Consider the following 13,770-nt stretch of genomic DNA (forward strand, 5'->3'; position numbering starts at 1 on the left):
TGTAGAGAAAAATGTGTGAATTTTCAGCATATCCAAAAAAATCTGCAATGAGATTTCCAGGAAAAAAATACACATACATATATATACAGATTAATTTATAATGCTGTTTTGGCACAGTGCAGTGAAAAAGAGATCACTTAATGAACGGTGTCATTGTTTATGAAGTGCAGTGGAAAAAGTCCTAACAAAAAGCTTTAAGGCAGAGTTTTCCCCATCTGGTTCATTCTGGGAGTGATCTTAGCTCTAGCACCACCAGCAGCTATAGTATGCATGTCACAGCATGCATATGGCCAAAAAAAAGAGTAAATTCTCCTGCTTAGTGTACCTGGGTAGGAAACCAGTTCAATTGTCTGGTGGGCGAAGGGATGATCTGGGCCATGAATGGTGCTCCTGGAATGACATAGTGTGTGGCAAGAGAAAAAGTCACCAAAAATATAAAATGAAAACAAAGAGCTTTCAAGGGTTTATTATTTCAACATGTAGTGGCTCATCACTTCCCATGAAATGAAGCAACCAAAAACAGTCTTAGGAGCATGTATGTACATTATTTAATTTAGAAGAAAATGAAAAATAAGGATGGAAAACACTAAGTAAGTTAAAATATTTGTGGCTAATATCAACATTGCTTTTTTTGAAAACAAAAGTCAGAAGAGGATGTGGAACAGGAAAAGGAACAAAATAAATCTTACAGTAGCAACAGTTTCTGGTGTTAGAAACAAAAATGAAAATAATCCGTGAGCAAATGTAAATGAATTCATTTGGAGAGAGGACACACGGGAACAGAGAAGGACGATTTTTGAAGTAATTCTGAATAAACTTAGAAAAAAGTTAACCAACTTGAGTCAGAGAAAGACATTTCAGGTGAGACCATTGCTGTTTCCCAGAGGTGAGCTATTCCAAGAAGCACCCTGTGTACAGGACTGAGAGCCACTTCTCCACTCAGTGTGCAATGAATTCTTGCACCTTCTCCCACGGGCGCTGTGATGGTGGGCAGTGTCTGCAGGCTCTGAACAGGACCAGGCAAATGTGTGGAAGTTGGGTACCTGAAAAGCTACTAAAAAGCATCAGAGATGGATGAACCCTCTAATATCCCTAATTCAACAGCTCTTGATGCTGGGGAAATACTTGAAAAATGGCCTGCAGGAGCTGCCAGAGTTGTAGATTATATCTGAGTATATATCTGATGCCACTGCTGCAGGCAGAATAGCAAAAGGATGACTCGACTGACCCCAAAGGTTATTTCTTATGGGTATTTAAAGTGAATTGGTTCACAGAAAAGAGTAAAGTGAAAGCACTGAAGCATAAGAACACCTAAGATGACTAAGGGAACAAAAAGTTGTCCATACACAAAAAGCTTTTAATTCACATCTTGTCAAAGAATACATATTTTCATTTATGCCAGCATAGATGAGCTGAAAAACAGAACATTTCTTCTCCGACAACTACAGACAGGGCTCTAGAGTCGTCTTCCTCTGCTACAAAGAACTTTGACTTAGTATATGGTGCTGAAATTCAGTCCATGAGGTGCAAAATAAAATTCACTGCCTGACAATTTTCTTTTTTTGAAAGACTCTCTGGTTCTTTTGTCTCTGCAGAAATGCATAATAGGCAAATTAACTTACAGACAGGCCAGTCAACCTAATGGAATAGAAATTATCTCAACAATCTAAAGCATCTAAAAAAAAAAAAAAAGATAAAGTAAAAATTAAAACAAACAAACAAACCCGATTTAAAAACTTGCTTTCCAAGCAGTGCACTGTCCAAAATGCCTTTTTTTTTTTAATTTAAAAAAGTACTGTACATATTTTACTTTTTTCTTTTCTTTATCCCCCTTCTTTCATTTCTGAGCTTCACCGCCAATCGATACCTGTTGGTATTGCTGTAAACCAGCAATGTTTGGTTTACAGCAGTGCATTGTTGGATCAAGGGAAAGGGAAGAGAAGTAAGAGGAGCTGCCAGTCCCCCCACCACTGCAGCTGCAGAGATTGTAATTGTCTGTGCAAAGTCCACCTGGTGAATCTGGGAAGTAGACAGTCAGAGAAAGAAAAATGAAAGTCGCAGAAACAGGCTTCACAAAATTTAAGAGCTCTTACTTAGAGTGGCAGAAAAATAAAATCTTTAATTTTAAAAACTCAGGAGACCAGAGAGTTTGCTGAAGTGCAAATCCACACTGTGTATGTGTCTGAATAAGGTTATTTTCGAAAAATTTTGCAGGGATGATTATTATCATTATCATATTTTCCTAAATAGAAAAGTTAATGATTTAAGAAATATCTTTTACATTCATACATTTTTATCAAAAAAAAAAAAAAAGGAAAATTCTCAAAAAAGACAATTTCAAGTGCTCTTGTAAATAATATTGTTCCTGATTTGGAGGCTAAATTCAAAGACTAAGGAATGAAATCTCTTATTCATGGTTCTAATGACCAGTCTTAGATATAAAGGGAATCACTCAGACTGTTTTTTGGTTAAGACTAACTAAAACTTATGCTTCATTTAAGGTTGTTGAGTCATATTTTTCAACACTCCCCAGCCCTCCCATCCCAGATTTGATAGTAGAAAAGGTAAATTTTATCAATGAATGATAAATTCAAGGTCAAAGAAATTTTAAATCTCTGGGTGGATGAAGAGTCAAAGCAGGACTACCACTTACTTTTTTTTTTTTTTTTTCCCAAAACTTACCTTAATTTTAATGCTTGTTGGATCCTGTGTACCTGTGCATCATTTGGGCTGAGAAGCAGCACAGATCAGCACTGGAACATGTCTTGATTCTGGAGTATAATGAGAAATTTATTCAAAAGACTTCCCTTTTCACAAGACACTGCCTCAGAAAAACCCATTGCCAGGGCCACTTCCCACTGAGGGACTGAAGCACACCTCTGAATATGCAAACATTAACTAGAACCTCACCCAAGTTCTTTGAAATGCCTTGAAAGAAGCACACCTCTGCCTGACTAACTCAGAAGTCAGAGCTGTTCATGATTTTTTCCTTTTTCTATACGAAAGAGAAATGGTTTAAAAACTTTTTACCTATTGCAATGAGCTTTTATCTTCTAAGAAAAAGTCAGATTACAGAAGAAATAAAATCCCATAGTTCTAGCGTGGTTATGGAATTAAAATCCCAGAAAGATCCTGCCCTAGTCACCATTGCTCTCCTCGTTTTTCAGTGGCTAATATGCATCTTTCCATGCACACCAAATTAAAACAAACACAAAATAGAAAAAAAACCAAAAGTCACAGAACTAAGAAGGAAAAAGAACAAATAACTCTCACATTTTGAACAGGTATGACTTTAACTCTTCATATCTGAAGCTTTGCCCAGCCTAACCTCTGAAATTGTCCTTCTGCCTGGTTTGCCTTGTAAATGAAGTTAGTTTGCAGTTATGAGATGTCAAATTGCAAGTCATATCAGCAAGTTACGAATGTCATTCAGGGGGAGTTGAGTGACTTGATAATAAGTGGGTTTGAAATCAACTTACCACTTTAATCATAAACAATTATACTTTGCATTCCAGCTTTCCACCTTAAGTGGGATTCAGATGGGCAATAATGGATAAAAATTGTTCATTGTTATTTCTGGTACTGTGGTTTGGAACAGATACACCTCTTTTTTCACATTAAGAAGTTTTATCGCTGAGAATCTGACTCCAGGTTTTGGTGCAAAAATTAACATAAGGTGTCAAGAATACATTATTTACTGCCTTTTCAAATATTGCCAAATTAGGACAAAATGTTATCCTCTTGCGTGTCCCTTTTCATAAGCACTGCTATACAGGGCTGACGAGATCAAAGATTATATTTTCTGTCATTTGCTAACTGGTTTGATCCTCTCCAGGGCACAGAACCTGGCTCTTCTGCTTTGTTTTTCCCCATTTTTAAATACTGGGCACACAGCAGAGAAATGCTGACAAGGGAGGGATCCCATGCACCCCCCTTGCTTTGACGGCTCATTCAGTGAACTGGTAGAGACCTAAAGATCTTCACTCACATCCCAGGCAAAGGTTGTTAGAGTTATGTACGGAAATAGCTTTATTCTTCCAGTATGTAAGTTAAAAATACATGTTTTAAAAAGCACAAAAAACCAAACAAACGAAAAAATTCAGCTAAAGAAGTGTCATATAGAGGCTCAATAGAATGTTTCAGCCTATTAATATTAAAGCCTTAAAAACTGCTGCTTCATCCTTTGGGTGTCTCTTTCTTTCAAGAAAGTATTTTTGGCTGTGATTACTGCGACTGTTTTGTATCTAGATTTCTCCTATACATAGATTCAATTAGTTAATCTTGACTTTAGATCATAAGAGAATGTATTTAGGTTCATGTGAGTTTGAGGGGGGTTTTTGTTAAAACTAAATAATACAATTATTCAAGGCAAGGCTAAAACAGCAGCCTTTGTCTCTGATATCCTGAATCCAATTGCTTCCTTGTTCTGGTGTTTATCAGACATGATCTTAAGGTGGGGATGTACAAAACCACACTTTTCTAAGAATGAACTCGATAAAGGAAGGTAAATGCTTCTTGAGAACTTTGACTGTATGTAGAACTCTGTTGTATTTAAGTGAGAAGAGTATGACTTGGAATCTCAAATCCAATGGTAATAGTGGCAAACCTGACCACAAGCCCAGTACTTAATTTTTGAAATGTAGAATACTTATTTTCCCATTGTATCTTCTGCTTACTAGAAAAACATGCAAATTTTGTCTGGTAAAGGTGTGGTTTGTACATGGAATTGATGGTAGCACATTAGCAATTGCAGCATGTTTCTTCCTCTTTTCTTACACCAATAACACAGTGCCATTGATGACTTCAGTGAAGAGCAATTCTATACCTGGCAGTATATTTTCTGGAGTTTTATAATCATGTAAAACAATTACAGATTTTTATTTTATTATTTTAATTTTCCCATGTTGTTAATTTATTCAGAAAAGCAAGAATGGTAGGAATCCAACACTTTTCCCATCCTTAATAGACCCTCACATTGAACTAATAGTTCCAGTCTATCAAAGTAATGTGTTGGAACCACATGTGGATCTGAGTTAATCAAAACAGCATGACATAATTAAGAATATCCATAAAGCCAGTGCACTCTGCAGTTCCTCCACCCAGGATTTAGGTGCCTGTGAAAAGGAATGAGTGCTCAGAGTGCAGGATTTATGGAGTGTTAGCAATGTTTAGTACTCAACGGCCATTTTTTTTTTTGCAATTGTTTGAAGCCTGTGTGGAGCTTGTTCCAGTGAAGTCCCATGCATATGACTAAAGGACGTGGGCTTTCCCTTCCCTCAGGCCCTCGCAGTCTAGTTTGTGGTGTTAACAGAGCTAATGTTTGCAATCATCTTCTGAGGGAATTTGGGGTGCTCTTTAGTTTCAGGTCTGTTTATATCAAGAGAGGAAGAGGGGGAAGTCTCATGTTTTGCTTTGCACTGATGTGAAAATGAAGTTTCAGAGATTTGGGCTATTAATGAAATGTTTTACTGCAAAGGGGTAGTGAGGCAGGCGTGAAGGAGAGCAGTAAGGTAAAGGAAGTGTCCTGGAAGTGATATGTGCATGTTAGCAGAAGGGAATTTAAACATCACAATTTTCTCCCTATAAAAGAGTGCAACACTATGTAGGTATGCTTGATCTCACCTAATAGGGAGGAATCAGTGAAAGGTTTCAAGTATAAAGATAGTATTGATAGTTTTGTGATTACAATACCATTAGACTAAATCAGACCCATTTAACACCTGCCTTAGGATATGCACTACTTTTAATGAGGGAGAGAAGGAGGATGGTGGTGGTGGGGTGAATGGAATAAAACAGAACCCTAATATTTTCTGAGTGAAGAATTGAGACATTATAAAAGTGAGACATTATAAAAGTTTTCCAAATCACCAGAAGTATCTGAAATAGCTAATTGCTACCATTCTGAACTTTCCATTTTAAACTTAGAAAAACTCAGAGCACTGGTCAGAAGCTGATGTCTCATTATGCACACATATTCCCTCTGAGGTGATGGTGAGATTACTGATGAATCACAATAGTTGTGACAATAAGCAGCCTAAAAGACTAAGGCTTGAAAGAGTAATTTATCTTTTACCACAAAAACGATAGATATGCATCCTAATTATTTTTAGGAAGAGATCCTTTTCTATTGTTTGAAGGGAACTGGTGAAACATATTCTAACACAGAGAAAATTCCTAGACATTTAAGAGCATATGTATCAACATCTGATTGTTAACTTTTGCAACTATTCCTGATCAGATATTCAAGCACTGACAACAGAATACCTTATATATATATATATATATGTATATATATATATATATATATATATATATACACTTCATCAGCTAAAAACTCCTGGAATCAAATAGGAGACTAACAAAGCATGTCCTGTTTGCCTTTATTCATACTTAGCTCTTGGAGCCAGTTTGATGGCTGTTGTGCTGCAAACAGCAACTCTGCTTGGTCAGAAGTGTGTGGTGTGCCTGTTTCTGTATCAACTACTAAAAGCTGTGTATATCTCACTGTATATCTCAAGGAGGCAGAGACCTCAATGCCACCTGTGTAATTCTTCTTATAACTCAGTTTTCCAAGTTACCAGAATTAAACAGAGCTGTTAAAGCACCACATTGGTCTATAGAGCGTCTTCCCACTAGACCTGTACTTGCAGCACTTTAGCTACTGGAGTGCATAGTGTATGGTTAGAGAACGAGCAAACAAACCCTGCGGAGTCAAACAGGAAAGACCTTAAGATATATGCTCAGTTTTTTCTCAGTCACAAGTCTTGGAATACGATTAATCCTGTTTATGTTTGTGCAGTCTAGGACTAGGATTCAGATATCTGAAAACTGACATCTATAAGGAGTTTGTTGTCCAGGTTTCCATTACAGCTAATGGAGATCCAGCTAAAGCAAGCAATCAACTAAAAAGAGAGAGAAGGGGAAAGGGAAGAGAGGAGACTCACCTCACCTTCAGCTGGACCCATACAATAAATCTCATAAATCACACTGTAAACTGCTTTGATTAAATCTCTGCTCACAAAAAATTAATTTCAGATCCCTAAAATTGTTACAAATGAAGTTTCTGCTCCCTCTGTTTGGATGAAACCTTTAAATCTTTAAAAATTAGCAAACTGGGGAGAAAAAAAAAAAAAAGGATGCTAAATACAAACCTTCTTTTCCACTCCATTTCTTCCATAGGGTACTTTTAATTTCTCTCCATCCTTCCTCTATACAATTCATTTAAGAATGTCCCTCAAAATGGATCATTTTATTTTCCTTCCCAGTTGGTATGAAGAAAACATTACAGGCATTGTTATTTCTCATTGGTAAAAAAAAATAAACTGGGAAACATTTTGATAAAATCTTAAAATGCTAGATATTTAATAAAACTGATTTATTATCAATTTCAGAAAGTTTTGTAAGAAGGTCCTTCTGAACTCTACAACTTTGCCTAAAAATAATTTGAGAGTTCAGGATGGTTTTTTTTCAGTTTCCCAGTGGAGGGTACTTATTTTTCTGACTAAATAATGATTTTTTTCCTTGAGGATTGATAGAAAAAAATGAAGGTGGAGGAGAAGATGGATTTAAATCTGTCAGTCAAAGGAGGGCTACTCTAGTGCAGCTCTGTCCTTCTTGACAGAGGAAGGGGGGTTCCTGCCTCTGGGAAGAATTTGAGAGAATGGAATGAACCTTTCCTGAAGTTTAAAAAGGAAGGTTGCTAGGATTTACCTTTGGTAGAGATTCACAGCTGTTGCAGTCCATTCACTCCTCAGTCCCACAACAAGAATACATGCTTTTCTGATGATGGAAGATGAGAGAATAGAGCCCTCTATGGTGTTATTTCAACTGTAAAGCTTGGATAATTCCCCATTTGGCATGCAGGGAAGTCCCAATGAGACATACTCCTCATTCTGAGGTGATTTCTCAAAGCTGTGGCTTCCACTATGGATCAAGCTTGCCTTTGAATTTTGAAACAAAAATTTGAAACTAAAATTTGAAACATTTTCAAATCCTTTCCCACACTCTGTCCAGTGTTACTTCCCTTTTACCATAGATCAGCTTATTCACCTCCTTGAGTTCAATCAGATCAGAAAATCCATCAGATACCTGTTCAATGACAGGAGATACTTTTTTTTTTTGAATCCTTATTAGTGCAGTGGATCGTGCAATCAGTACCAGCTCTCTCGACCCAAAAATACACATTTACCAAACTAAGTCAGGGTTGTCATCACTCTGTTAGGCTGCTCCATGCCTTAGGCTGTCAAATTAATTTATCCACTTCCACTTCATTTTATCTGGCAAGTGTATGTGGCTACATGCTTTTCTTCTTTTAAGCAGCTGTTCCTTAGTTTAACAAAGGTTTATTTCTGAAGAACCATAGAATCATAAAATGGTTAAAGCTGGAAGGGACATCACAGATCATCTCGTTCCAATACTATGCCATGGGCAGGGATGCCACCCACCTTGATCATGTTGCTGAGGGCCTTATTTGAGATAGCCTTGAACACTTTCAGAAATGGGAATCCACAGTCCCTCTAGGCAACCTGTTCCAGTGCTTCACCACCATCACAGTAAAGAATTTCTTCAAATACTTCCAATCTGAATCTACTGTATTTCAATTTAAAGCCATTACCTTATCTCATGTATACCTTATCTCATCTCTTACCAATAGACTATTGGAGTTACCAATACTCCTATTAGAACAGACCTCTGATAACACGGCTGAGTTTTAGGCATGTCCTTTGAACAAAAAGATTAGCCAAATCAGGAAAGTTTGTGATCAACAGGTAAGTAGAGAAGGCTGCTAAATCTGAGAAGGATATGTCAGTGTGATCAAGATGACTGCAGCTAGGCGTGTGATGTTTTCAGCTTTGTTTTCAGCTAAAACCAGAGTTGATTTAACAGAGTCATTATTCTCAGTGTGGGTAGAAAGCATAGTAACAACTATTTGATATTTAGGGTTTAAAAATTACCGTGTTCTTCCTGAATATCTGATATGAAAAATTACACAAACTTGAAAAATACAAGGCAAATAGTTGTTAAAAAGACTTGAAAGAGAAAGAAAAAAAAAGCAGAACTTACTTGGATACAAACTTGGACAGCAGATCAAAGAATGAAGTACATCTAAGAATAAAATTACTCGAATGCAAACCCCCACTATTAGAACACAATACGCCCAAGTTTGTTAAGAAATACTGAAAGGCAGAGGAAGCACATCATTACTTTACTTCCCTAATATTTCCTCACACAATACTCAGAGTAGCTTAGACTGGAAATATCTTGGCAAAATTCTATGTGAGTGAGAGCATAATGGTGAGTGCATTGGAAAGAAATTAAGTACTTATGTTACTGCTGTATTATTTGAAACAGAATTTGAAATGCATGGGTAGAAATGCCCAGCATAAAGAAATGCATGTTACCCAATGCTGCTACTTAAAGAAAAATTTTCCTTCTGAAATTAGTGTGTTTTGTCAGTCTTTGGCAGGAGAGGGGAGTAGGGCGAGAATTAAAGCAAAACAAGAGATACAAATGAAAGAACTACGTGACTAAATAAGGAATGACTGAGTGCCATCAAGAAGCAAAATTTAGCCCTCTAAAACTTTCATGTGGCCTTCATCTTGTACACAGGCAGTACCTTGCTGGTTTTCAGGGTCAGTAATCAGCCTTTGCTTCTGTTACTTGGGAAGATTCTCAAAGTGGCCACATGATGGTAGCCTAGGATCAGAGACAAGCAAGTTAATCATGAAGATAAAGGAAATAAGGAGAAAAAATTGCTTCTTCTTGTAAACTGAAATAAAAATGTATGTCTGGATGTGTCACCACCACACAGTGAGGAGCTGAGCTATATTTCAGCTTCCAGGTATTGTAATATTCAGGACAGGACTACCTTGTGTGACTACTACATAGCACTATAATGAGATATATATGTTTATGTAATGTTTATATGTTATATATATAATTTTATATAATATATATAACATATAATGGTTATATATTATAAGCTCTCCACTCTTTCAGAAAAGTTTATATCTAGCAATATTCTGCTTACACTTTCCCTTCCATGTGAGGTCAGCATTTCATCAGCTGCTACATTTCATCAGTCTCCTACAAGTTCCCCTTTTCTTCTAAAGTGCAAAACAGAAGGTTTAAACAAATCTCCTTGCTAAAGTCTCAGAAAAAAACAAACAGCTTTAACTGCATGCCATAAATTAAGGAAAAGAAGGGTTTGGGACAAAATCAGCTGGTTCCATAATTTGAGAAGATCTGGTGGTATTTGCAAATTCTTATCCCTGTTCCTTCTAAGGGTATAAACTGTACTTGTAAGATTTGAAGCATAGCTTGGTTGTGTAAAAAGGTGAAGACAGAGTTTGTATTCTACAGAAAACATCAACATTCTACAGAAAACATCATCTACAGAAAACAGCACTAGACTACCACCTGATGCTGTTTGTTGGTTTTTTTTTTTTTTTTTTATCTCATCAGTGAATACAACTTGAGTAACTTCCATGTTAGGTTGTGTAAAAAGGTGAAGACAGAGTTTGCATTCTACAGAAAACATCACTGGCCTGAAGCCAGCTTGGGGCTTGCTTAAATACTACACAGATCTGAGTATTTATTGGTGGAACTAAAGAAAAAAAATTTTAAAAGGGTAAAAAAAATGACAAGGAAAAAAAAGGCAAAACCAGTCCTAAACCACTTGTTTTCTGCTTCTGATATTTTACATAAAAGATGATTAATTTAAAGTAGATTAAGCTGGAGAAACAAAAAAATAAAAATGAAAGAATGAAAGATTCTCTTTTGATTAATAATCTTTTCATTACTATAACTGCAGTGTTCACTCATCATTATCTGTGAAGAAGACTAAATGCACTAGTTATATAAAGGTTATACAATTATTCTGATTTTAAGAAGAATACCAGCTGACCTAAAAGGTCTGATAAAATGTGATCTTGGATACCTTTAGACTAGTCTGGCATGCAACTCCCTTCCCTTTCATTAAGTAAGTCAAATTATCCTTCACACTGCACAGCATCTAAGGAGAGCTTTATCATCTGGTTGTCTGGTTTGGTGAAAACATCCATGTTGAGTCAAACACTGATTATGAGACTCTAATTGACAAGACTGGGATGCATACATAGTATCCCAAAACCTCCCCTGAGGTGTTCTTGGGCATTTTGTGAATTATCATGAAGTCTTACTCTGTACAAACACTGAAGATTTCAACTTTTCCAATCTATATGAAAATTTTTATTAATTAATGGAAATCACATGAAAATAAATTAAGCTTTTTATCCCAGCTCAGTTTCCTGTATCCTAATTCACTGTGTCAGTTATCACTAATGCTGGGACTCATGGTTCCAAAAATAATTCTGTTCTTAGAACAGAACAGGGTCCAGTTTCAAGAATTAGAGAAGTTGAGTAGTCACAAAAGTCTCAGCACTGTCTGAGTACTATAGCAGGGCTCTTTCAATTCCTCTACAGACCAGCATTTAGAACAAAAAATTGGGTTTTTTCTCCCATTTCCTGTTTCGTGAAGAAAATATTTGTACTGAAGAAATACATTGGCCCATAATTCACAAAGTCTCTCAGCCTCCCAACCATAATGCAATTTGTCAAAACAAACTTTTATCATAATTATGGACTTCTGTTATTTGCCTGCTGTTTATGGACATGCTTGATGCAACTATTCTTTTATGAACTATAAACAGCCAGATAGCATAGCTGTTCTCAGATCAGTGCCACAATTCTTCCACATGTGTGTTCTTCAGCCCCTCACTTCCTTCAGGACAATGTTTCCCTTGCTGAAGGGACTTTTTGAAAGACCTAGTAAGCATCAGTTTTGAAGGACTAAGCAAATTCTGTGTCCTCTTACTGACAGCCCTTGGCTTTCTTAGCAGATTAGTTTTCTATCAGGCTCAATGAGACTCTCCTGGTTTTCTATCTGATATCACATTAACCTTTCTTCATATTTTTATCCTGTGCAATGTTTATGCAAAATTCAGTTCTAACATGAATCCACCAGAGAAGGAGAAACAAAATCTTAACCATAAAACTCTTCTGATATCTATCTCAGGGGAAACCTTTTACCAAAAGATAAACATGCACTTGAAGTGCCAATTTTCTCTGTTGAGTTCACATTAAATCTCACAGAAATCAGTTTGCTGAATGGTTCTTCACACCTCTGAAAGTGAAGTGTATGTTTTATTTTGTCTTTGGCTTCTTTCCACTGTTATATTTTCACAGTGTGTTATGTAAATATTATGTGTGTGTTTTTGCATCTGTTCCCACAAACCTCCAATGAAATGTACCTTTCATAGTCTTTTATGCAAACTGGTAGTCTTTAGAAGGAAGGGAATAAACAAGGTGCAACACTTTCTCTTAACTAAGAACAAACTACTGACTGTCCATATTCAAACTGCATTAGTTCAGCTGTTGTTAATGACAATATGTGCTTGAACATCACCCATCTATCTCCTTTTTCTGTTTGTTGTACAGCAAGCAAATCAGAAAAAAAAAAATTAGGTCAAGTCTCATTCCTCTGTAGAGTAGCTACTTATTATAAAGTTTGCTCTGTTTCCTTTATTTCTCTCTGTTCTAAATGTTTTGATCTGTTTCACCAACCAAGTTTCCCTTTTACAGTGAACTTTCAACATTTTGCCATTCATTATTGAAGGGAAAGTGTCACAGCCAAGGCAGCTTTACAATCACTGTGGGGTGGAGGAGCACATTTTTAAAACTTCTTATCTCCTTGCAAACTTATAGAGGACCGATTTCAATCATTTCACTTGGAAAATTATTGCAAGCCTAGAGAAAGCATGAAGGTTAGTTCTTCCCTGAAGTAGGCAAATAGCCCAGCAGTTCTCTGAAAGACTGACAGGCACAACCAATTCTTCATGCTCAGCTCCAGGGAATCACAGGTGAGCATATCCTAAGCCTTCCTTAGTTTGTGGGAGAAACACTAGAAACATGAGACATACCTGTAGCAGCTGCATCCATTGAGATACAGTGTTGTTCTGTGAACCCTCAAAGAGGTTTTGAGGGAAGCCATTCCAGGAACTTACTTGCCAAAGCATTCCCTTCCAGCGCACGTGCTGAGGATGTAAAAATGCTGATACCAAAGAGAAAGGTAATAAAATTGGTGTTACGCCTTGCAGCACTAGACTACCACTGATGCTGGGTTTTTTTCTTTATCTCATCAGCGAATACAATTTGAGTAACTTGCATGCTGGATTGTCAAGAGAGCACTTGTTTTACAAAGCATTAAAGCTTATTTGGTGCCAGCTTGGCATCTTGCCACAGGTGCTACAGAGGAAGAGTTGGTTTAACTGAATTTTCTCCAGTCATTGCAATATCTCATAAGTAATGAGATTTCCTTGGGGCCCAAATGGAATATGCACGCTAGTCCCAAGATCAGCAATTAGCTTTTGTTCTAACTGAACATAATGATATAGAATGACATTTCACAACTTGACTGTTCCTTTTCTGTATACTATAGAACACTGAAAGAGAAACAATGCTGAAGATTTCGGTTTCTGCAAGACCTACCCGTTAGTCTGAAAGACATGCCAATTTGTTCCTTATCTAGAACTCTCATCATTAAGGCCATTTTGTTTGTATCTTTGCAATTTAACTTATTCCCTGAGGTTAAGTCATGGTTTTTGGGCTTCAGTTGCAAACAATTCCTGTATTTTTTCAGGGGACACGTGCTGAGGGCAACTCAAGTGAAAGTTCACCAGGTGCCACATCTTGGAACTAAATTAAATACCAAGGTGTGAACCAAACTTTGGG

Source organism: Empidonax traillii, unplaced genomic scaffold (assembly GCF_003031625.1).
Source record: "Empidonax traillii isolate 1590-97213 ecotype Southwest subspecies unplaced genomic scaffold, ASM303162v1 scaffold844:size270376, whole genome shotgun sequence".
In the NCBI taxonomy this organism is placed as follows: Eukaryota; Metazoa; Chordata; class Aves; order Passeriformes; family Tyrannidae; genus Empidonax; species Empidonax traillii.